The 26,942-nt window shown below is 42.8% G+C and overlaps 1 protein-coding gene across 3 annotated transcripts in view; it reads left to right on the top strand.

The window, feature by feature from the left end:
- The window catches only part of LOC126175434 (transcription factor IIIA-like), a 101,841-nt gene that overhangs the window by 69,715 nt on the left and 5,184 nt on the right, over nt 1–26,942 (top strand). The window lies entirely within an intron of this gene.

The raw sequence follows: 26,942 nt of genomic DNA, 5'->3' as shown, positions 1-26,942 counted from the left end.
GAATGATGTAGTGCAGCACTAAGACGCTGCATTTTTATTCAGGAGTATTGTGGCCCAAATCTTCTGACGGTAATCAACATGTAGGTTTTCCATTATTTCCTAACAATGAACACTAGCAAGGTTCCTTTGAAAGAGTTCGGCTCATTACCCTCCCCAAATTGAGCTTTTACTGTGTCTCTGATAACTTCTTCATCAATAGGGTGTTAAACTGTAATCATCCTTCCTTTCTTGTTATCTGATGACCAAAATGAATAACATACATACCTGCTCCCGACTCATTACTTGATTGGTGTCTTTTTCCCCTTGAGATTAATCTGTGTTTGTTGATGAATAACCTAGTTTTCTGAACGCTCTTTGTTGAAGACCAGGGTTATAAGACAACCGTCTTATTAGTGTTATGTCCAGAGTGCAGACATGCAAAAGCTCCAAGAATAGTGTTGCGAAAAATATGAAACCTCATGAAGGAATCATAACATGTTTGCAACCTATTGGTGATAATATATAAATCATTAAATTTTCAGATTAAAAAAAGTTACAAACTGCATTGAAATAAAGCTATATTGCTGATACTACCTCAAGCAACGTAAATGATTTTTACAAGATGATTTCATCTTCAGTTGAAAGACTGATTCGATGCAACATCCATGCTAGTCTGTTCTTCATCTCTACATTCACTTTACTTTGAAAAGGGAGGAAAGATGAAAGATAAGATTTAACATCCCATTAACGTCTAGATCGTTAGAGATGGAACACAAACTCAGAATGTTCCAAGAATGTGCAAAAGGAACTGTTCTGGCATTTTCTTGAGGTTATTTAAGGTAATCACAAAAAAAACTAAAACTGGATGGCCAGAAGGGATCAGTTTGAGCCGTCCTTCTCCCGAAGGTGAGTCCACTATGCTAGCCACTGCACATCTCACTCAGTGATTTACTTTGATTACATTCCATTACCCTTGTTTTACTTTCATTGGTGGTCATCTCATCCTTTCTGTTCAACTGGTATTCAAAGTCCTGAGCTATCAATGGTGGAATTACAGTGTCGTCGGCTAACCACAACATTTTTGTTTTTTCTCCTTGAACTTTAATTTTCTTTTGAGATTTGTCTTTGGTTTTCATAGCAATTTGCTCACTATACAGGTCACTAAAATCCTTCAATTCTTTATAACTGTAGTCTTGTTTTCGTTCAAATTGTAAAGAACCTATTGCTTCCTGTATTTTATCACTGATACGTTCAGTTTCGAAGATATCAAATCTAGTAATTTTGTGTTAGGCAATGTATCATAAACAGAACAGTCATTCAAATTGAATGCAGAAGATTTTCAGATCAGTGACCAAGTCATCTCATCCTTTCTATTCTCAGGGTGTATACGACCCGGGACAACCGGGAAATCCGGGAAAAACCCGGGAATTTTTTCATCCGGGAGAAAACCGGGAAAAACCCGGGAATTTTTCGGAATTCCGGGAATTTCTCATTGTTTTAGCTTTCAGTGAAATGTTTGTAATTTTGACTGCAGAATAGATTCTCTAGCAAAGAATGTTATTATATCCTGCTACTGGAGAATGATACTGCAACAATAAAATATAAACGAGAGGAAAAAAAAATAAAACTTTAGTGGCAAAGGAAATGTGCAATTTACAACAACAAAAGACCGTGCACGAACAAGCGTCTGCAAATAGCAAAAATATGTCAAATGCCGTAGGGCGCAGACTGTAATTCTTCGTAACAATAAACTGCTTGCTATGAGCATGACGTCACAACTGTTCACATTAGGTTCGTTTGACCAATTGCCAGCGGTCTGTTGCGCATGCGCATTTGACTCGAGTATTAAGCAGTACCTTCTCCCGCTACTTGAAATTTGGCTGTTAGCTGTATCGGTAGTAGCAGCAAGCAGCCAAATGCAAACAAGAAAAATTTTTCCGCGCGCCCTAGCTGCCAGATTCACGCTGAGTTGTAGTGGGGAGGGGGTTAACCTCCACGTTAGCCGCGTTAACGTCAAGTGATTTCGCTGCGCCGGCCGGTGTGGCCGTGCGGTTCTAGGCGCTTCAGTCTGGAACCGCGTGACCGCTACGGTCGCAGGTTCGAATCCTGCCCCGGGTGTGGATGTGTGTGATGTCGTTAGGTTAGTTAGGCTTAAGTAGTTCTAAGTTCTAGGGGACTGATGACCACAGATGTTAAGTCCCATAGAGCTCAGAGCCATTTGAACCATTTTTGATTTCGCTGCTTCTCTTCGTGTACAGCTCCCATGTCAAATGAAAACAAAACGGATTTCTGTGGCCGGGAGCTATCAAGCGAATTAAAATACATTCACATAATTACGGAGGGCAAAAATATATTATTAATTTCAGTTTTCTGATTTTATTTTGTTTCCAAGGTAGTAGCAGTCAAGCATTTGCAGAACAGTAAAGTTATTTTTGCAAGTTTGCTAAAGAAATTTGGCTTTATTAATCTTTCCGCCGAGGCAATCATTTTATTTGAAACGAAGTGTTTCAGTCTACAGTATTGGCTAGTTCCAACTGTTCGCTGAATTTCAAGTGCACGTTATCATCTTCTGCCATATATGGCATTATGTCGTAATAAAGAACCAAAAATGAGATCGTAGAGTAGTGGTACTCCAAGAAAATTTACATCCCAAAAACCACACTGGAAAGCTTAATATCAGATGGGACCTACTTCATTGTGAATCTGGAAAAAGCCAATTTGCACTTCAAGCCGAATTATGCATTTTAGTATGGTTTACGAATTTCCGATGCTCTTTGGAGTATCCTCTGATGAACTGTTTCTTTTATGGTGTAATGTAAGCTCTCTTAGTGCTTTATACACACGAACATACGGGCTTCCTACACCACTGCAGTTGCACACGCACAATAATGCCTGTTTTCTGGCGCTCTCTGGCAACTGGTAAATCGAACCTATTTCTAACAGTCTCCGGATAGAATTACGAACGGTAATTAAAAAAGCGTTACTTTCAAAGTAAATTTCTTTTTACGCAAGATGAATTGTGTTACGTGTGAGAAAGTGGGATGGATATCTAAATCCCAGAGCGTTCGAAACTGAACAGTTTGAGGACCAGCCACTTACAAGAATTTGGAGCCGAGACATTTATGTCATAATTTTAAATTTTCCTGGCACATTTGTGTGATGTGTCTTAAAGTATAACACACGCAAAAAAAAGATCAATATTACATGTGAAAGCTTAGGTTCTGTTGTAGCGTGTTAATCTTAGAGACTAACATTATATGTGAAAGCTTAGCTTTTCTTGTAGATATACCGTACTGTGTACATTAATGTAAACCGTTAACTTTTCCTCTTGCGTGTTCGCGCTATGTAACTAGTGATATTGCTATTGGTTGACTATAACACGTGTCATATGCTCTGAATAGCTGCTGTCATCGGCTGACGAGATCTCGTGGCTTGAGATATGACTCGCTTACAAAAGAACACCGCAACCTCGGTTTCAACGCTCCGGAAACTAACGCCCTGTGTTTGGTGCAATTCGCATTTATACTTTCGTAATACGAAAATATGCAACGTATATTTTGCTGCAAATCAAAGGTCTTTCCAAAACTTCACTTCTTTTTTTTTTTTTTTTATTAAAAGTCTCTCCAAAACTTCTTTGCCCCGTCTTTTCTTTTTTTTCCGGCAAGTTCCATGCGATTGTATAAAACGTTAACCATTCAAAGGATTGATAAGTTTTACAGTTCCGAGGGAAAATCTACGGAAAACCTACTGTCACTTAGAACAGAAAAAGTGTGTTTTCGCCTGGGAAAAAGCATATTTTTTAAACGGGATATCCGGGAGAAATCCGGGAATAATCCGGGAATTTTTTTTCCTTGTCCCCGTATACACCCTGATTCTAGGCCTAAAGGCCAGCCAGGGGTGAAAAAAAGCTCTGTCCAGTGAAGAAGAAAAATTTACAAAATGTATTAGCTTTCTGTATGTTTCATCAGAGACTGCTTGTGTTTACACACACAACATTGTGAGATGTGTCTGTCAACTTTGGTTATTTCTTTTGTCATTTCCCAGTATATGAAAAGTGCTTGTAACATAGACGAACGGTAAGAATTAACAAATTTTAACAATGAATTTTGGAATATCCAACAATTCAGAAATTCTAAATGAACATTTTTACAAGCCGTTTGAGAAGGGAGCTTGTTTTTTCTTATGTTGCCAATGTTGAGTAACATTTTCATGGTTTCACTATAATCGTGGTGAGCATTTTGATGTACACATCACAGTGAAGTGCAAGAACATTTGAAACGAGTTTTGTTCTGAAGCTGTGGATGAATAGAAAATAAAGAAGCTTTTTCCACATAAACTGTTACGAGCTAAACTTTTCACGAGCTGTTTTGTATGTAAAAGCTAGTTTACTGCAGAGAGAGAATATGCTGCTAACATACTGGTATAGGCACACGGCAATGTGGTGTAATGAATGTACTACCTTTTCATGCAAAACTTGCTCCATACTGTTATGTTAAGTGAGAATCATTGAAGGAAGTAGCAAAAATAGTACACAATACACTGTAGAAGAATGAGAATAATAAGTTGATGCGAATAATGTTGCACCATGGGGGAAAAAATTGTTCTTTTAAGTTTAGCTGCATGAGTAGGATAAAAAAATAATAATTTGCTCATTAATGTTAACACTGATCAATTACTCATATACTGTAAACTGGCTTGTTACATATCATTTCGATAGAATAATAATTCAAATGATGTACGGAACAAATAACATAACTGAAGACCAATCTGATATTTATCAAACTTTATCAAGATGTTAATCACATAATGTGTATTAAATGCCTAAACTTTCATTCCATTCGCAACTGATGCCTGTCATCATCAGTACGAAGTGTTACTGCTCCTCCCTGGAACATATACACTGTTGTATTCTTCATGGTAAGGAAGCAGAGTGTCTCCAAACATCATCCCGAGGAATTTCTTGTCATGCCAGAAATACATGTTGTATCAGTTCTTAGTGACAAATCCTTGGACTAGGCAGGCCAATTGTGGTTCCAAACATTCCTCAAAGACAAAATTGTGGAGGCTTTTGTGGACACTTTTTGACATAATATCCATTTGCTTTTGCCTAAGGTTCTTCAGCCAGCACAAGTGGATGGCTTTGTCAAAGCTTCATGCTCCATTGTTGGTGGTGGACTGGTGTCGAGCTTGCTGCCAGAGATTGTGTGTACCTGTTGCACTAACATCTGACAAGGGAATGGTCCAGTCAGACAGGTTGAAACCCCCCCAGAAATTTTTATGCAGGAAGAATACAACGAAAGAAATATACTGCCAGAACAGAATCTTAGTTTTGTGTGTGTGTGTGTGTGTGTGTGTGTGTGTGTGTGTGTGTGTGTGTGTGTGTGTGTGTGTGTGTGTGAAGTTACTCATTCTTGTCATATGAAGAATCACTTAATGACAGGTTTGTATGGCCCTTCCTGCCTAGTAGGTGATTGGCTTTGAAGAGTGCATAGCAGTGCATAGTGCTAATATCCAGAGTGACACAAGCAAATTTGAAGCACCTGAACCGTACAAAAAATGTCACATATCATTGCTGTTTTGAAAAGAGGCAGTTCGTATCGACAGCTAAATTGTTGCATGTGTAATTTGGACAAAAGTAACTAACAGAAGAAAGCAAATCAAGGCAGTGTTTGTCATTACAGTGCAGAGTACTTGTATCAGTCATGTCTTTAATTTTATTACAAGTCCTGAAGCACAGTTATTACGATAATTTTTGAATAATGTATATTTTAGTAACAATGAAAACGTTCCTTGTTTAGTCCCCATAGTCGTCACAGTAAAGTGAAGTGTCATTTGAATAACAAAAACAAACATTTTCCTTACAGCACTGCCCCTGCGGGACCAGGGGTTAGAATAGCCCCGAGGTATTCCTGCCTGTCATAAGAGGCGACTAAAAGGAGTCTCACATGTTTTGGCTTTTATGTGATGGTCCCCTGTAGGGTTTGACCTCCATTTCGCAAAATTTTCTCGAAGAGGGAGCTAATTGGGTAAGGGCGCCTTACGTGGTGCATCGTGTCCAACATGCATTGAGATCTTTAGCCCACTTTCTCATCGTGGCTTAGCAGTCCCGCTCATCCTCCACCTCTTGAGCCAGGACGCCTTCCTGGGTGCGATTTCCTCCACCCACTAAGCAGTGTAGTTTTCTGCGCCGACGATGACCATGGAATTCTTCGCAACTCATATCCAGCATGATAGCCAGTCCATTGTGGTGGGGCTGCCATGTACCCTGTTGGTTGTAGGCCCCCTGACTACACAACGATCGCTGTGCTGGTGCCTGCGCTGTTAAGTCCCAACGTATGCCAAGGTGTAGATGCCCGTCACCATGGGGCATCGGGACTCCCAGCAATGGCCATCCTGCCAGCTAGCCTTTGCTGCAGCTGGGTGGTGCCCGTGGGGAGGGCCACTGGTCGGAGTGGGTAGCATCAGAACGGATGATGTGCGTTGAAGTGTACCACATCTTCACTTGCTGGTGATGAAACGCCAGTAGTTTCTAAGCGTTCCAAGTCTCAGTACAATGCAAGTAATTATGATCCTAAATCATTGCCCTCCCTGGCCCCACCATTGGAGGAATGCCAGTCCAAGGATGGCAGCGAGCCTTATCTGCCCCGGCATGTCGTATATACGAGAGCTGATGGGCACTCCTTTGTCTCAATAAAGCCTCAGATTTTTGTGGAGCATTTAGATGACAAGTTTGGGGAGATAGAGGGCTTGTCCAAAATGCGGTCAGGGTGTCTTGATAAAAACAGCATCCTCTGCCCAGTCGTGGACATTACTCTCTTGTAACAAGTTGGGGGATGTTTCTGTAACCATCATGCCCCATAAGAGCTTAAATATGTTCCAGGGTATCATATTTCACAGGGACCTTCTTTTGCAGTCTGACGACGAGCTGTGCCAACTTAGGGCAATGAGGAGTTCATTTCGTCTGGCGCATCCATTGGGTTTGAGGGAGAATAAGATTGTCTTCATCTTGGTCTTTGAGGGTGGCACATTACCCGAGAAGGTCAAGGTGATGGTCTACTCGTATGATGTAAAGCCATATGTTCCTCCCCCAATGCAGGCTTTAAGTGCTGGAAGTTCGGCCATGTGTCTTCCCGCTGTACTTCCAGCATCACATGTCGAGATTGTGGATGTCCATCCCATCCCGATACTCCATGTGCCCCGCCTCCCATCTGTGTCAACTGCGGAGAGCATCATTCCTCTCGCCCAGCAGACTACAGGATTTTACAGTGAGAAACGAAAATCATGAAATAAAAGACCGTGGACCGACTGACCTACACTGAGGCCAAGAGAAAATTTGAACACCTACATCCTGTGACTATGACCTCCTCTTATTTTGCCACTACGAGAACAGTTGTAGCCCCATCAGTTGCACGAGTTCCAATCAGCTCTCAGAGTTGGAAGAGTACACCTGCCCCCTAGACGCTGGGGAGCACTTCCTTCCCTGTTGCTCCGGCACCACCTACCTCAGGAGCACTGGACCCTCAACCATTGGGGACACCTGTCCCCACTTCTCAGCCAGAGAAGCATAAGTTTTCTTCGGCTCCTCTCACTAGGAAAGGGTCCCTTGGGTCACACCATTCCTAGGTTTCTGCTAGTGGGAGAGATGTCACTTGCCAGTGGCTGAAGTGCTCAAAAGCAGCTGGTTGTAGAGCTTCATGGTCATCCTCAGTCCCGGAAACTGAATCAGTGAAGCCCTCCTAGCCAGAGAAACCCATGGATCAGCAAGACAAATCCAGAAAGAAGACCCCCAGATCAAGGGAATTGCGGTGGCATCTGCTGAGGACCTAGATTTCGCCAGACCCTCAGAAACAATGGATATAGCCTGTTCAGGAAATAAGTCGGTGACCCTAAGGCGTAGACAGCCTCATTGAGTGTTTCATGTCATCCCAGTGTCACGAACACATCATCATCCTGTGGAATTGCGGCGGTTTTATCCAGCTACGACAACTGTTAAGCTTTACACCTGCTTTCTGCATTGCCCTCCAGGAAATGTGGTTCCCAGCAATGTGGATCCTTGCCCTCCACATCTATAAGGGATATTACAAGAACCGTAGTGAATACAATAGTATCAGGTGGAGTTTGTGCCTATGTCCCGAACTCAGTATGCTGTGAACCTGTGCCCCTTCAAACTCCTCTTGAAGCTGTGGCTGTTAAGATACCGACGATGCAGAAAATAATTGTCCTCTCATTCAATACACACCACAGTGAATCCTATAACGCCCCGTTTAGAGAGTGGGAGCTTTGATGTGCCCTTGCACATTGCCCTGACACTGCTCCTGGGCCAGATCGGATCCACAGTCAGATGATTAAACATCTCTCATCTGACTGCAAGTGGTATCTCCCCATCATTTTCAACCGGATCTGGTACGATGACGTCTTTCCATTGCAATGGCGAGAGAACACCATCATTCCAGTGCTAAAACCCAGTAAAAATCCATTTCATGTGGATAGCTGTCGGCCCATCAGCCTCACCAACATTCTCTGTGGGTTGCTGGAAGATATGGTGTGTCGGCAGTTGGATTGGAGTCATGTGGCCTACTGGCTCCATGTCAGGGTGGCTTCCACCAGGGTCGCTCTACCACTAATAATCTTCTGTCCTTCGAGTCTGCCATCCGAACTGCCTTTTCCAGACGCCATCACCTGGTTGCCAATTTTACTTATGTAAAGCATACGACATGACCTGGTAACGACATATCCTTGCCACATTGTACGAGTGAGGTCTCTGGGGCCCCCTCCCGATTTTTATCCAAAACTTCTTGTAGCTCCATACTTTCTGTGTCCAAGATGGTGCCTCCCATAGTTCCCCCCTATATTCAGGAGAATGGTGTTCCACAGGGCTCTGTATTGAGTGTATCTCTATTTTTAGTGACCAATAACGGCTTAGCAGCAGCTGTAGGGCCGTCGGTCTCCCCTTCTCTGTATGCGGATGACTTCTGCATTTCGTGTTGCTCCTCCAGTACTGGTGTTGCTTAGTGGCACCTACAAGGAGCCATTCACAATGCGCAGTCATGGGCTCTAGCCCATGGCCTCCCAGTTTTCAGCTGCGAAGTCTTCTGTCGTGCACTTCTGTAGGCATCGTACTGTTCATCCGGAACCTAAACTTTATCTTAATGATAGTCCATTCACTGTATTGGAGACGTATTGATTCTTATGACTGGTTTTCACCTCCCAATTGACTTGGCTACCTCACCTTCGTCAGCTTAAGTGGGAGTGCTGTCAGCACCTCAGTGCTCTCTGCTGATTGAGCAACACCAATTGGGGTGCAGATCGCTCTAAGCTGCTGCAGCTCTATGCCGACCTTGATTATGGGAGCGTGGTTTACAGTTCGGCAGCACCCTCAGCGTTGCGTTTACTCGACCCAGTGCACCATTGTGGCGTTGGCCTAGCGACGGGAGCTTTTAGAACGAGTCCCGTGACCAGTGTCCTAGTGGAGGCCGGAGTCCCTCCATTGCGGATCCAACGTGCACAGCTGCTCACCAGTTATGTTGCACAGATTCGTAGTTCTCTTCAGCATCCAAATTACCGTCTCCTTTTCCCATCCGCAGAAGTTCATCTCCCACATCAGCGGCCCAGGTCAGGGCTCACGATTGTGTTTCGCATTCGATCCCTTCTCTGCGAACTGGAGTCCTTCCATTTACCACCTCTACTTGAGGTCCATTCACGTACACCTCCATGGTGTACACCTTGGCTGAAGCTTTGTCTGGACCTTTTTCGTGGCCCTAAGGACTCGGTTATCCCCGCTACTATCTGCTGTCGTTTAGTCTCGATTCTTGACATGTTCCGGGCCCCTGGAGTTGTTTACAGCGACTAGTTGATGGCTGATGGCAATTTTCGCTTCGCCTGTGTCCAGAGAGGCCATATTGAACAGCATTCCTTGCATGCTGGCTGCAGTACATATATTCCTGTTTTGGTGAGTCTTTTCTTCTCTGTTTGGACTCCCTGAGCAACTTACAAGCTATCGACCAGTGCTACCCTCACCATTCTTTGGTAGTGAACATCCAGGAGGCCATCTCTGCCTGGAACAGTCCAGTCGTTTAGTGGTGTTTGTGTGGACCGCAGGACACTTCGGAATCCCAGGTAATGAACTTGCTGACAGGCTGGCCAAACAGGCTGTGCAGAAACCACTCCTGGAGATTGGAATCTCTGAAACTGACCTGTGCTGTGTCTTACGCTGCAAGGTTTTTCGGCTTTGGGAGACAGAGTGGCATAACAGTATGCACAACAAACTGTGTGTCATTAAGGAGATTGCGGATGTGTGAAAGTCTTCCCTGCGGGCTTCTTGCAGGGAATTGGTTGTCCTTTGTCAGCTCCGCATTGGCCATATATGGCTCACACATGGTTATCCTCTGTTGCGAGAACCTACCTCTGTGCCGCTGTGGTTCCCAAATGACAGCCGTCGTCCTCTTTCTGGACTGCCCAGTTTTAGCCACTCTGTGGCGGACTTTTAACTTTCCCAGCACCCTACTTGCGGTGTTGGGCGACAATGCCTCAACAGCAGCATTAGTTTACGTTTTATTTGTGAGGGTGGGTTTTATCATTTAATCTGAGTTACAGCGCACGTCCTTTGTCCCTCTGTGTCCTTTACTCTAGGGCTTTTAGTGTGGGAGGTTTTAATTTGTTGTAGATTGGCTGGCTTCTCCTTTTTTATTCTCATGGTCAGCCAGCCATAGTAATCTGATTTCTGTTTTTTATCTCGTCTCCCTGTTTCTTGCACCTCTCTGTGGTTTTCTTGTCCTGTTTTGTCCACTGTAGTATTTGTTGTCCTACTGTCAGTCTTCTGGTTCTTCCTTTCTCCTGTTAATGTGCCATACATAGCCTTTGTTTTCTGCCTTCCCTTGGGTAATTGTTCCACTGGGAACAAGGGACCAATGGCCTTGCAGTTTGGTCCCTTTCCTCCCCTTTTAAACTAACCAACCAACCTTACACTTCACACCTGACAAAATAAAAATTAATGCTTTCAGACATGTAACAGTAATTACTAGCTTTGTTTAGATAGAATTATGGTGGAGTAAGAAATAGTTGCAACCATTGCTTTGCTTATTGTGATGCATACCGAACATACTTATAGCAATTCATAAAATTTGCCAATGTAAACTGATAAAGCACAAATGACTAAAATTTAAGAACACTGTTTTTCTTATAAACCTAAATGATATGGAACTATTGTAAATTATACTGTCTGAAAATTTCGTTAAAAGTAATTTCCAAAGTCGAGAAACTTCATTATCGAATGTCAGATGGAATCTGAATTATATCAACAGTGTTTTCATCTTCATCCTGAAAGATAGATATCGTCATGTCAAGGCCAAGAGTGGCAGCAAAAGCAATTAATTAATGTGTGCAACTGGTTGGAAACTGTTTCGAATCACATGTTATAAATTATTCTTTCCTATTTTCCAGATTGTGATATGTCTATTGTAAGACTTTTGCTTCTAAAACTCTCTTTCTTTTATGTTGTAATGTGTCATGCCCGTGGAGACAGATATAAAGCTGCAGAAACAGTAACCATTCATACTTTCCATTGTCATTGTTGTATATGAAAGTGTTGTACCGTTAATCAGTTGCACATCAGACGGTGGTCTGTTTGAGGCTGCCCCCCCCCCCCTCTCTCTCTCAAACCTCTAAATGATAAAGTGTGGTTTGCTCAAAGTTCTTTCATGAAACCTGACTGATCGACACTAGACACAGCAGACGTGAGGATAACAGCAAGCTTCATCTTCATGTCAGCTACGAGTTAATGGAATTTCCTCTACACTTTTACTTGAAGTAAATTTTGTTGTTTTGCAACTTCCTAAACTGTATGATTTCTTGAATCTCATTAACCAGGTTGAAGACAACTTGAAATCAGCAATGTTCACTTAAGTTCAAATTCGGAAGGCCCAATCTCGTAGATCTCCATTTGTAAAGATGCATTGCCTCTGATGAGCAACCCTACGTGATTCATATCTTACGAAAACTTCATAAGAACTGTTTTTCATGTTATTCATTCATGTTTGGGGCTTATTAATAGAAGTAAAGGTACTTTGTGGCCACACGGTGCAGTAAATTTTTCGAATAGTATTTCTTTCACAGTTCTGCATGTTTCATTTTATTACTTTGTGTAAGTCTTTCTTCCATTTGTAGAGTTCATAATCAGATTTTAAGAAGCAAAACTAGTTTTGCTCATTTGCTTAGCATTAAGCATTAAACACAGTGAATATTAATTCAGTCTCGGTTGTTAACATTTATGCCACTGCAAAAGCAACTGGTGATTATTGTGAATACTAAATGTGTAGCAGATTAGAGTGAACAGTTACTGCGGACAATTTTTTCAAAGAAAACTATCAACGAAACTCAAAATTCGCTTTACAAATTACGATCATGCCTAGTAATGTTATCTGTTTACTGGTGTGCCGCCATCAACAAAGGATATATGTCTGCCATGCTACAGCTCTGGTAGGGGGTGTAGAATTGTCCTTCCACTGGTGAACTACGAATTTAGCAGGTTTAAACTTTTTTTTCTTTTTTTCTAAAATACCTGCAGTGTGTCTTAGCAGTTGATATTACGAGAGGGACTTTCTTTTGGTGTATCCTTCTGTTATAAAAATTTTCGGGGCACATTTCAACATGTTGTTTTGGACCATTCCCTTGTGTGGGCTTTCCCTGGCCACTACCGCTGTTGTTCTGCCCTTGCTACCTGCAACAGTCATTCATTGCAGTGTGGAAATCCAGGATCCATGTAATGATTCTTTCCTCTTTCTTGCTGAAGGTTTTGTCATATTATTGGATTTCTGTGGCTTCTCTGAACAAGCAGACATGACATAGCTCTACTCAGCAGCAAGAACTTCCATGTCAGTGAATTTTATTATGCGGTTAGTCTCGCACAGCATGCACTCCGCCAAGGCTGATTTCTCCACCTGTCCCACCCTGCAGTACCATTCATGTTCAATGATCATGGTGTTGATGAATTGCCCAGTCATTCCCACATAAACTTTTTCACATTTACAGGATATGTAGTATATTCCAGACATTCCAAGTGTGCTCCTTTTGTCCTTGGTTGATCTGCCACACTCTTAGATCTTCTTGGAAAATTTGTTTGCTCAACATATAGTCAATTCTGCCCAGTGGATTGCTCTTCTGAAGTGACACTTTGCTGTGTGTCGCATCTGGTATCTCTCTGCTTCTCAAAACCAGCACACCTATGCTGGCAAAACACCTGGTCCCTCTGCTTCAGCTCACTTCAGGCAAATGCCGGGATGGCTCCTTTGAAAAGGCACAGCTGATTTTCTTCCCCACTCATCCCTAATCCGAGCTTCTGCTCTATCTCTAATGACCTTGTTGTCGACGGGGCGTTAAACATTAATCGCCTCCTCCTCTGCTTCAGCAGTGGAAAAGACTGACCGTACATAAGAGACTCAGGAGATTTCATTGAGAAGTTGAATAAACAAACTTGGACTCAACTACATACTGCTAAGCTTTGGTGGTGTTTCCTTGTTTTTCAGAGTGCCACTCAATGATTTTTCGGGAGCATCAGGTTCTATTTCTAGCACATCACCACCAAGCTTTTTAATCTTAACACTAGCAACTTCATGTGAAATGTTGATTTCTATGTACGGCTGTAAGGTATTGCCCAGGGATACTCCACTTAGTTCATTGGTGGCCAGTTTCTTCACAGTGCCAGTGCACTTCAAAAGATAGGCACTGTACTTAGCACCTTGGTAATCTAAGCTGTAACAGAGGAATGTCAGAGCTACTCGATGTCTGGGACCACAGTGAGGTGCAGCTTGGTGACTTCCTAAGAAACCTGAAAGGTCTCCATTTCGAAATAAAATCTATTACGGAGGTAGAAAAGGACCAACAGCTACCTTTTCTAGATGTGATGGTTGTGAGGAATGGTGAGAACCAGGGACACAGTTTGTGTCGTAACCCAACGCATGTGGACTGACACCTGCAGAAACTGTAAAATCATTACTCAACCCAGAAAAGAGGAATAATTAATACCCTTGTAATATACACAAGATGAAAATTTGAGCTGCAGCACCACAGACTGGGGAAGCAATACCTGGAGTGTCCAGAGGAGCAGTGGATACACCCAGCAGTTGGGTAAGAAGCGTCACAAAATCTGAGACTCAGCACAGTGACACTTGAAAAGAAGAAATGTCGGGTACGGCCTTTCTGCCATATGTCCCCAGGATGATAGACAGAATCAGCCATATATTGCACAGGTACAGTGTAAGGACTATGTACAAACTGACCAAGATGACCTAATCAGCAAAAAACAAAAGGGACACTTGAAATGTCGGGAATATATCACGTATCCTGTATGTGTAGAAACGTCTGTGGAAAAGACTGGACAAGCCATCAACACCAGGATCACTGAAAATAAATGATATTGCAGGTGGAGAAATCAGCCGTGGCGGAGCACGTGCTGTGTGAGACCATGTCATAAAAAGTTTTTCAGAGAAGTCACAAATGTGCCGATAGCTTCAGCAAGAAAGAGGAAAGCCTGAACTAAAATGAATCCTGGATTCCTGTGCTGCAACAAATGACCGTTGCAGGTAGCAAGGGGAGAACAGCAGCAGTGGTGACAAGAGGAAAGCCCTCTGACGTTGGTGTGACATGTACACATTATCTACAGCCACGAGGTCAACTCCAATCCACCACCAGCAATGTCATTTCTTAAGGTGTTTGTGGCATGTACTGTTGTGTAGGGTTTCGCACAATTGTACTGGAATATACCATTTAGTAGCTTGGTCATGAAGGTATGATAACAGGGTTTACCATACCTGCCACATATTAGTAAGCATTCAGACTCCCTCAGTAATTATAAAATCAGTCAAGTTGTCATATCTAGGTCCCCAGACAGTGATCCAGAATTTGGAGATATATGGGTCTCAGGAATCGCTGCCATGCAATGTTCCACTTGACTCTTACTCTACACCATCCAAGTCTCTGTTGCCTGTGGTTTGGTGTCAGTAGCAAATAACACATCACAACTTGAGACCTCAACCCAGGTTCCAGTAATCTGTTACTGACACTTCATGGTGGTGATCTGCCTGTAACGTCCACCCAGTTATCACCTGCTATTATCAGTCTATTCATCACAGCCAGTTGGAACAACCCTCCTTTCTTCTTGTGTTCGCATAAGGGTGAAATTGTGACCCACATATGCCACAAGCTTGGGAATACTGGAGTGTCGGTTAGGTAGCATTCGGTTGAAGTTTTCAAGGTACAACACTTTCTGTTTTTATCAGTGTAATTGTTCAAACATAAAACAGATGTATACATGACAAGGCTCACAAGTATTCAAACCATCTCAAACATTCAGTAAGATGTTCTTTTTTAAAGTCACATCAGTTGTGAAAAAATTATCAGATTTTCAATAGCTATCGTTGCCATCGTCCTCAGGAGCTTAGACTTCGGACTGCTGGGAAAGGCAGTGTGTACCATTTACATATGCTAGGTGCCAGGGTGCAGAACATTCCAGAGTTAGGCCGAATTACGCAAGAGGAGGAATATTAAGCAAGCAGTCTGCCACAGGTGTAATAATGGTAGCATGTATGAAAGGCCAAAGTCATAATTTAAACAGCTGTTGCCAGTGATTGTAATGGTCAGGCATTTTCCACTGTTTCTGTTTGCTGTCCAAAGCCCACCTCCCCGCACCCTGCTAGGGGGACACCTCTTCTCAGTTGAATTTACTGCTCTGTGATTGAAACTTAGTTGTTTTTTAATTTTTTTATAATAGGATCCCAATATGTAGCCATGTACTAATTCATTGTGAAGTGATATTAACAATATAATAAGCATACTTGACAAAAAAAAAGTGGGCAAAGCTGTGAAGAGTTGAAAGCTTGTTTTGTAGTGTTCTCGTGTCTCCAGCTGGGTGCAGTTGTTTTCAAACCACGATATTCCAACAGCGTTCCTTGTCATCATCTTCAGCTGATACCTGCAGCCTGAGCGTCTCCGCTGAATCTCCTCCCTTTTATACTCTGATCGCTCCCCACCCCTTCCCCTGCGTCATGCCACACGCGTCGCTGCGTGAAGTGATGTGATGCTGACATTTCCCGACGTGAGGGCTTAATTCCGCCGTTAAATATGTGGCTAGCTGGTATATTGGAGCGCCTATGTTGCTGACAATAGGGTGCAAAGGAACATCCTTTTTATGCACCTTTGGTAACCCTTAGAGCCCTGGGGGTGCAGCACCTTGAGGTTCAACGCCGGGTTAAACCTCAGTAAAGCCTGGGACCCAGCACTCATCCAACTAAAAGCACAGTGCCGACCCAAAGCGACTTCCGCGCCCAACGAAGGCCACAAGACATCTGATGGTCTACAGTTCACAGCCAGCAGCCCGCCCCTCCCTACCACCATTCCATGCAGCGCCGCGTGCGGCATGACGCGGGGGAAGGGGTGGGGAGCGATCAGAGTATAAAGGGGAGGAGATTCAGCGGAGACACTCAGTCTGCAGGTATCACCTGAATATGACGGCAAGGAACGCTGTCGAAGTATCGTGGTTTGAAAATGACTGCACCTGGCAGGAGACCCGAGAACAGTACAAACAGTTAATTTGCCAGAAAGCCTAAGATCACACAGTTGAAAGCTTGTTCCTTGAAATGTGCCATAAAGAAATTCACATGGCCAGCAACAGTGGAGAGCCCACCACAGTGCCATCTTTCATTTCATAATGTTCATCACAGTACACTTACTATTAAGTGTGACAAAACAATTTTATATGTTTGGTAGAAGCTGCTCTGCAGCAGTTCGCTAATTGTATTAACAGTGTACACTCGCAACATCAAATGTATAGTAGAGATGGAGGCCAAGCTAGCGCTTTGAATATGCTATAGTAGCCTGTGCATAAGAAGGTGGATGTTGGGGCAATGCACAGTGTCAAGGAGCAGGTATCTGTGGGATGCTCCAGCTAGTAGTGTCACCATATAATGTCTATGTGTAGCATGTGCTTTAGGGTGTGCGTAGAACTTTTGTTATCGATTTTCATGTTAAAAGTATGGTGAGGGCACTTTCCTACTGTAGTGTTGGTAATGGGTGGCAAAAGGCAGATGCGGTAAGCAATATTTTAAGAAGGGCAGCAGTATTCATCTGAGTGTACAAATGTTTGTAAGAGAATTATAAGCGGAAACAGTGGTCTGGTGTGGTGCTGACCCCATTGTTGCCAGTTATTGAAGAAAGTAATGGCTGGAGCATGTAGCATGGAACACACAGAAAAACCCCTTTTTAGTGAACTTGTGGTGGCCTAAATGTTTCTTCCTTAACAGGGGTTTTTCTTAACCCTCATACTGCTCTAGGCGTATTAACACGTGCAGCTGCTAGTGTCCCCAGGTGCTATGGACATATTTACATGCACCATCTGTAAGGTGCTCTAGATGTGTTTACGAACACCTTGCTGAATCGTTTGTGCTCCCAGACGTCCTGTTCTGGTTGTGTTAACTTGCAAGGCACTTTACCTGCCAAACATTCGGCCTGTGTGCATGTGCTGCTGTGCTCTTATTTGTGTTGCTGTTTTCACCTTTATTTCTGACAGAGAGAATGGCATGCCATTATGGTTGTACAGAGGAGGAAATCGTGGAGATTCTAACTGGAAACGATTGCGAGAAGGAACACTCGGAAAGTGATTACTGCTCGAAAGACCTGAACTGTGTACGTCATCTGATGCAAAACATCAGTCTCTTTCTACAAGAGATGAAAGTTGTTCAGAATCTGAAGTTTCTGATTGTGAAAGCAAAATATTTGGAACAAGAGGATGCTTTAGAAACGTGTGTGACTGGAAGGAGAGTGATTTTCATGCATTTGTGCATGCGTTCGACAATTCAGCTTCATAATGCAAGTGTGGATTAGAGCAAAATTTCAGCATTTTATTATTTTTCCTGATGCTTTCAATAGAAAATTTAATAAAATCTGTTGCAGATAAAACGCACAGATGTTATTTATACACCAAGGCAAATACGCCAAAATCTGTGTGTTCTCGAATGTCAAGCTGGAAAGAAATGGGATATGAGAAATTCCATTCCTTCATTGCTATTTCTCTGCTTGTGGCTCATGTGGAAAAGTCTGAAAATTTCAGTTTCCGGCGAAATTATGTCCAGAGACCGTTTCCTTTTAATTTTGAGAATGCTTCACTTTGGCAACAATGCTGCCAGCAACAAAGGATACAGGTTACACAAAATTAGAAATATTGTAGATAAAGTTCTCAGGAAGGTCCCAGAGTGTGATTTATCCACATCAAAAGCTCTGCATTTACAAAATCTTATTGTTTAAAGGAAAGAAATTGATTTGGAATAAAAACATTTGTGCTGTGTGGCTGCCAGATTGGTTATGTCTTAGATTTTGTTGTTTATAGAGCTACAACCACAGAAATTGGATAGTACAATTTGGTGAAACTTGGTGTCATAGGGGCAATACACATGAAACCATATTTGAAACCAAGACATACTCTTTACATTAAAATTGGTATTGGACCCTGGACCTTCGTAACCACAGAATGGCCACATTTTGTACTTTTCACAGGACCAGGCACTATATGCCAAAACTACGGGACAAACTGATAAGAGGAGAAACTCTGTTTTAATTCCACTAATATAACACTTGCCCTGAAGTGGTATGATAAAGAGAAGTGTGGCTGTAATCACTTCTGAAACTGCAGACATTTTTCAGATGTAGAAGACTGAGTTTTCTTCTTCTTCTTCTTCTTCTTCTTTTTCTTCTTCTTCTTTTTCCCCCCAGTGTATTACAGTTTATAATCTGAGTATGGGAACATTTGACTGTACTGATAGGCTATCAAGTTCAGCTGAATCACTGCAGAAGACTTTAAAGTGGTATAAAAAGTTCCATGTCGTCAACCTGTGCTTTTTAAATGCTCATGCTCTCCATCGAGTAGTAACAGGACAATAAAATGCCATGGCAATTCTCTGGTAAGAGAAATTCCACAGAAAAGTGGAAAGCAAACTTTGACAATAAGAATCCTCTATGATTTACCTGGAAGGATTTTACAAGTGTTACAGAGAGTAATCACTCAAAGAAGGGTATGCCAACACATAGATGCAATATTTGCTCAAAACAGAAAGTGCATTGAGAAACAACCTACAAAAGCAGAACATGCAATATACCACTATGCGTTGTGCAGTGTTTTGAGGCTTATCATATAATTTAAAAAAATATTAACCACAGATAACTGCATGGGTGTTGTGACTCGCCGATCATTCAAAGCGCCGCCGCGCAATTACGCGAGTCCTCTATGTGCAGCGCTGTCTGCCAGCCATGCAGCAGCTGCACCACCTAAGCGGCCAGCCGAACAGCGGCCGCTAGACTGGGACTCAGTGCTCATTCGAATGCTAACTGTACACATGTCCTGCTTGTCAACTTACTCTGTGACTTATATGTGTTGTGTCATTCTGAAATATATGTGTTAAACTTGACGTTACAACAATTGGCAACGAGGTAGTGGATTTTTCCTTTTCACCGTTGACCCACAGGGTTCCATGGCTATTGTCGAGCAACAATTGCAAAATCTCCTTGAACAGCAAATGCTTCTAACAGCGGCATTCGCGATTTCGTCACGGCGTCAAATGCGGGGCGTTTCTCGTCGTTGGCTATACCTCCTTTTCCTCCTTACGACGAGACGGAGGAAGACTGGTCTGATTATGAAAAACGTCTTCGACAGCACTTCTTGGCATTTCATGTCACGGATGAACAACCATTTAAGTCTCTGTTCCTTTCCTGGATTTCACCTCAAATGTATCGGTTGTTGTCGCAATTGGCTCCTTTGAAGGATCCTGCGTCTTTGTCCTTTGCTGAAATGTGTTCACTTCTGTCTGTCTATTTTCAAAAGCAAACGCATCTGGTAGCCTCTCGTGTTGCCTTTTATCGTTGTCAAAAACAGACACATCAATCCTATCGCACTTGGGCTGCTGAACTTCACGGCCTCAGTCGAAAGTGTCAATTTGCTACTGACATTCACAAAGAATCCTGTGCTGATTCCATGGTCCGGGATGCTATTATCCGGTCGGCGCCCGACAAAGAAGTTCGGCAACATGCCCTTCAGTTGGCAAATCCGACTCTAGATGAAGTTCTCTCCATTGCGCAGTCCTTTGAAATTTCTCGCGGTGCTGGGGCGCAAATAGAAGCGTGGGGTGATGTCGGGGAAATACAACCTCTGTGCACTGTTGACGACGCGTGCGGCGCATCCCCGCCGGCCGCAGTGCGCTCACACGCGCAGCCTCAGCCTGGCCGTAAACAACCCGCTAAGAAACTGCAGCAAAACCCCCGGCAACTTCCTTTATGTCCGCGGTGCTTTACGAAATATTCACGCAAGGATTGTCCCCAACGTTGGGCTGTGTGTCACAATTGCAAAAAGAAAGGTCATGTGTCTTCCGTTTGCAAATCCGAACGCATACATGATGTTCACGAACATGACGCTGATTCTGATTCTGTGTTGTCTGTCAATTGCACTTCTTCCCTTTCAGGGAAGTTATTCCTCGCTGTCCAAATCCTTGGTCGAGATGTTTGCATGCAAGTGGATACCAGTTCTGCTGCCACTATAATTAATTCTCAGACGTATCTTCAGTTGGGTTCTCCACTCCTGTCACCTGTCACTCGGCAATTACGGACGTACAATAAACAGAAGATTTTTCTCTTGGGACAGTTTAATGCTGAGGTATCTTACAAATCCGTTGTTCGCACTGTTCCCATATTTGTGGTCGACCAGAGCAACACAGAAAATCTTTTTGGTTTCGATGCCTTTCGCGTTTTTGGGTTCTCCATGGATGACTCTGTCAATATTATCTCTGATGCTATTCCTTATGCTCAACTGGATTCCTTGTCGACGACATTTTCATCCCTTTTTTCTCCTGGGTTAGGCCGTGCAAACGACGTTTGAAGCTCATACTACGCTCAAACCCACTGCTCGGCCTAAGTTTTTTCGGGCTCGGCCCATTCCTGTGGCCCTTCGTGACCGGGCAAAACGGGAGTTGGATCGTCTCACTACTTCCGGGGTCTTGCTTCCTGTCACTTCCAGTGAGTGGTCCTCTCCTGTCGTCGTCGTTGCTAAGCCAAATGGTGATATTCGTCTTTGTGGCGATTTCAAAGCCACTGTAAATGCTCAATGCCTCATTGACACTTACCCTATGCCCGTCCTGAAGAACTGTTCACTAAACTTGCTGGAGGCCAGTATTTTTCTAAAATTGACCTGTCAGAAGCTTATCATCAACTTCCTCTCGATGCTGCTTCCCGGCAGTTTCTGGTCCTTAACACGCCTTTCGGCCTCTATAAATACCAACGCTTGCCATTCGGGGTTGCTAGCACCCTTGCTCTCTTTCAGCGATTCTTGGAACAATTATTGCTCCCTGTCCTTGGGTGTATCATTTACATGGACGACATTGTTGTCACTGGCTCCACCACTGAAGAACATCTTCAAAATCTCCGCACACTTTTTCATGTCTTACAGACTGCTGGTCTTAAGTGTAATCTTCAGAAATCACAATTTTTTTCAGGCATCTATCACATACTTGGGGTTTCAACTCTCTCGGGATGGTATTCGTCCGCTTGGTGGCTCAGCCGTTGCATCGCCTGTTGCTTAAAAACGTGCCTTTTCACTGGTCCGCGTCATGCGAAGCGGCTCTCCAGAAATTGAAGACTATGCTGAAACAGACCCCGTGCCTGGCTACTTATCGACCTGGCCAACATCTCATTCTTGCCACAGATGCCTCTCAATACGGGTTCGGTGCAGTCCTTGTGCACCGTTTTTCTGAAGGTTCGGAACAACCCATTGCTTATGCTTCCAAAACGCTCACGGATGCCCAACAAAAGTATTCTCAAATTGAGAAAGAAGCTTTGGCCGTTATTTATGCTCTTCATAAGTTTGGTGTTTTTCTCTATGGCTCAAAATTTGATCTTGTTACGGTTCACAAACCACTTGTTTCCTTGTTTCATCCATCAACGTCACTTCCCAACAAGGCTGCACACCGCCTCCAGCTTTAGGCTCTTTACTTGTCTCGTTTCAATTATGAGATTCATTTCCGGCCAACGGCTCAACATGCAAATGCTGATGCTCTGTCTCGCCTTCCCATGGGTCCTGATCAGGCATTCGATAGGGACGAACTTTTGTGTTTCCACCTGGATGTTGCAGAGCAACGGTTTGTGGACGGGTTCCCCATCACTGGGGACAGGCTGGCGGCTGCTACGGGTTCTGACCCTACCCTCTCCCGTGTTTTACGCTGTATTCAGAAGGGTTGGCCAGATCGCCCGTCCGCTAAGACTTCTGATCCGTTGCAGAACTACTGCGCTTTGCGCTACCGCCTCACGGCTAGGGATGGTGTTATCCTCCTCTCCACTGACAATGCTTCGCCGCGTGTTGTGGTACCTGCGTCTTTGCGTGCTTCGGTCTTGTGCCTCCTTCACCAAGGGCACTGGGGTGTGTCTCGCACGAAATCTCTTGTACGCCGTCATGTGTACTGGCCTGGCATCGACTCTGAAATAGCACACGTGGTCACTGCCTGCGGCCCTTGTGCGTCACAGGCCGCTGCCCCGAAGTCATCTTTGTCACCGTGGCCTTCGCCTGAGAAGCCCTGGGAACGCATTTATGCTGACTTTGCGGGACCCTTTTTAGGTACTTATTGGCTCCTGTCATCTCGACCCGTTATCATCGGGGACACTTCCGTCCGTACGGGAAGCCTCCTCCTCGAGACTTTATGGCGAGTCAAACAATGCCTATGGACGTTAGCCATCTCCAGGACACCTCCATCAAGACCAGTGCACCAATTTCAAAAGGGGGAAAAGTGTTGTGACTCGCCGATCATTCAAAGCACCGCCGCGCAATTACGCGCGTCCTCTACGTGCGGCGCTGTCTGCCAGCCATGCAGCAGCTGCGCCACCTAAGCAGCCAGCCGAGCAGCGGCCGCTAGACTGGGACTCAGTGCTCATTCGAACGCTAACGTGTACACATGTCTTGCTTATCAACTTACTCTGTGACTTATATGTGTTGTGTCGTTCTGAAATATGTGTGTTAAACTTGACGTTATAACAATGGGAAAGATGACATTACATTGATATCTCTCTACAGCTAAATGAAAAACAAAACAAAGAAAGAAAAGAAAAAGAAAATAAAAATGTATTTTTTAACTTTGACAGTGGTCGGTCCAAAGTGTGGATCCAAAAGAAGGATGAGAAATACATACAGAAGATGTGAAAATGTTCAAGCACTTTGAGATTCTGACTTTGAAGTGTCTCTCAGATGTGTCTCTCAGATGAATTACTGCAATCACAAACAAAAAAACTTTACAGATTTCAGATGCTCTAATATTTATTTAGTACGTGAAGTACAACAATTAAAAGCACAATGTTTAGTGTGTCACTGAAACAAAATTTATGTATAATTGCCTGTTCCTAATACACCAGTATTATTTGAACACCAACAAAAAGTACAGCGTTCGGAAACCTTGATTGTCTTGTTTTGGAAGTCACATAGAGAAATTTTATTTGGTTTATAATCATGGGATATAATGCCAAACTTCCAAAGAGTTCTCCAGTCTTCCCTGGAAAGTTGCTTGCAGAAAAGTTACCGTGCATCACAAACAAACAAGAAGGGTTTAAATTTTCCATTTCTACAGTGTTTTGGCAGACAGTTGTCCATCGCCAATGCACAGGAAGTTAATAAAAATTAAAGAAACCGTTTGACAGGGTGTTAAACTGGATGGAGATGAGCCACAGTCACAGTGTTTACCCAGTGTGTCTCCTCACAGGCAGGAAATCTGCCCTCAAGCATTCAGTTTGACATAGTAAATGAAACAAATCATACATAAAATTATCAAAGACATCTGAAACGGAAGCAACAAATGAGTAGTGCAAAAGTTATTACTGTGGTTCCCAACGACTGCTGATGTGTAAAAGCTGTATTGCAGATAGCTTCATCCTTTTGTAGAGTTGTTACAATGATGAATGTATGGAGGACAACTGATGTTGTGAAAGAGTAAGAAAGAAAGAACACTTAAGTTACTGAGGTGAATCCAAAGTGACATGTTGGTTTTGTCATAGGCTACTAAAATACTACTAAAACTACAGGAAAGATGTAATATTTAGCCATGAAACGATATTGATGTACCTGTGTATTTGTCTGTGCAATAACTCATTTCTAGAGGATCTTTAAAATGAAAAACTTTAAGTCTCAGAGTAACTGCACAGGGTGAAGAAACCCAGTGCAACATACGAAGTCACCACACCTAACACACTAGAAACACAGTGCAAGTGAGGCCGTGCAGTAAAACCACATCATCATCACCACCACACACACACACACACACACACACACACACACACACACACACACAGCCACAATTTCACAGAATACATCCTTTAATATTTTTTATGAAGAGGAGTTGTTGCTCCGGTTGGTTGATATTAATTAGAATTGATTTGTCTGCATTAAAAGAGAAAAAGTAGTTTCTGATTTGTCAGTTCCTGGTCCAGCAGCTACAAAACTTCATGCAACATCTCCTCTCCTCCTCCTCCTCCATTTCTTCTTCTTCATTGTTGTCACCATCTTCACAGCCCCCCTCCTGTATCTCCGTATTCCTTCACACATCTCAGTTACATTCATCTCGGGCGAGAACATAGTTGGCACAAGAAACAGTCCTGGAATGCCGCATTTTCAGGAACATATCTGGCTCTACTCCGTTCTTCTTTTGCAAGAAGGGCATCTTCAACAGCAACTGATGTACCAACCGTGAAACAACTGCACACAGTCAGTCTTGTTGCACAGTTCCAGGCAGAAACAAAATTTGCATTGTTGAGTCTTAATCACTTCCTTCCACCCAAGAAATGTAATTGGCTTTTGCACAGCTGCAACTCTGTATTGGCTTTAACAGAAGCTATTATGCCTAAGTCTGGAGGCTGCAGATGGCTTGTGGTGTTTCCTTCATATGTACGGGGTATGAGTGGAGTGGATGATAAGTATTATTTTCCTTCCTGTTGCTCCCATCTTGTCATCTAAATTATTGTGATACCATGTAAAGATTTCTGAAATCATTCAGGCATTGCTGTTGTACTTGTTAAATAGAAGCCAGTGTTATAATATTTTTGAAACACATGACAGTTCTAAATTTTGCTATTAGTGGAGGCAACAAACATTTCCCTTTCATCACGCAGCTATGCAGTCATTCTTTCTTCATTTTTTTTAACTCCATGGCATTTTTCTCCCTGGAGGGGATATGCTTTTGCAGGAAGTTAATTATAAAAGACACCAATTCCATCTGTGTTGAAAATATATATGGGCTCATAACTTTATATTAATCATGACAGTACAATGTTTTCCAATAGTTTACACATTTTATGTCCACAGCCTCATTTTCTCCATTACACTCTAAAATATAACTTTTTTTTTAACGATCCGACCAGCCGTTCGACACACTGAAATTTTTATCACCTATCGTTAGGGCACTTTCACAAGTCATCTTGCAGTACGTTTCCACTTATAGTAAGGCTGTTGCGATTTCTCATTCCTTGAAACCATTTTAAAAAATATTTTGTACATGTCAGAAAGTTTTATATTAAGGATTGCCTTCTATAGTCGGCTTTTGCTGAATTGTAAGCTTTCTCTGTTTGCAGGCCCCAACTCCAAAAAAGTAAAACTGATAAATTTGATAGTGAACAGCTGGACTTTTTGGTTCGTTCTTTGTGCACTCAGTCACTGTGATGTCTGATCACATAACCAAACCTCCATGTTGGGCAGGACAAAATCTCTTTTTAATTCATTCACTTCATTTCTGGTATCACTACAAGGGAATTAGTTATCGAACAAAAAACTGCAATCTAGGTATGTGTCAACCAACAAAAATAGATTTCAATTTACTGCAATCACACAACAAGCTGTATGTTTAATCTGTGTGAAATCAACCATAAATGTGACGCACATTAGACATATTAGAAACTGCATAAAAATTGGATTTTAATTTGTAGAATATTTCAAGTTTATTTCTTAAAAACAGAATTTATGTAAAACTGGGGAGGAATAAAATTGTTCTTACGGAAGTTTTGCTGGGACTGATGGAAATATTTCTTAAAAGTGGGATTTCCTTAACAGTGGGTCCATTAATGCAGATTTTATGGTGGCTATGAGAGTGTGCTGGAAGGTAATGCCTCCAAAGTTTTTATTCTGTCGTCGGTACCTGGTGTATTGTATGTCATGTGTATTACTTTATTAACTCTCCCAATTTGCTGATGCACGTTGCAACCCAATGCTGTTAGTGAGCTCCCAGTTGTAGTGTGTAACGTGGCATTGTATAATATAACGGTCTATTTGTGAAAAAAGGTGTGCCGTAGCTGAGTATCTACCTACAGAAAATGTCATTGAAATTCGTAGAAGAATGAAAGGTGTATATGGTTGTGATTGTAGCAACATCAGTGCATCATTGGAATTCCACCACAAAGGATAACCAATGCCAAAAAGAGGTCAAGATCATGCAGTCAGTAGGCAAACTCATGCTCACAGTTTTATGGAATGTTCAAGGTGTGGCACATTTGGAATTCGTGCCAAGGTACTGCGAGAACCTCAGAAAACTGAAAGCACAAATTCCATGAGTTTGTCCACACAAGAGCACCATCTCCTTCAGCATGACAGTGCCAGACTAAACACTAGTGCTGCGACATCTACAGCAGTCATGTGACATCTACAGCAGTCATATGCCTGGGGTTCATTGTCATCGATCATCTTCCATACAGTCCCAACTTGGCTCCATCCTACTTTCATCTGTTTCCAAAACTTAAAGAACACCTTCGAGGACTTCACTTTGACAGTGATGAAGTAGTTCAAGCAGAGGAGAGGTTGTGGGTCCATCAACAAAATCAATTCTACAGTTGATGGACTAGTCACTTACGGGGAGAAATGTGTTCGTTACCATGGTGACTACATTGGGAAATAATTGTGTAGAAATGAGTAAAGA

Source organism: Schistocerca cancellata, chromosome 3 (genome assembly GCF_023864275.1).
Source record: "Schistocerca cancellata isolate TAMUIC-IGC-003103 chromosome 3, iqSchCanc2.1, whole genome shotgun sequence".
NCBI classification, from domain to species: Eukaryota; Metazoa; Arthropoda; class Insecta; order Orthoptera; family Acrididae; genus Schistocerca; species Schistocerca cancellata.
This window is presented reverse-complemented; position numbering and strand designations above follow the sequence as displayed.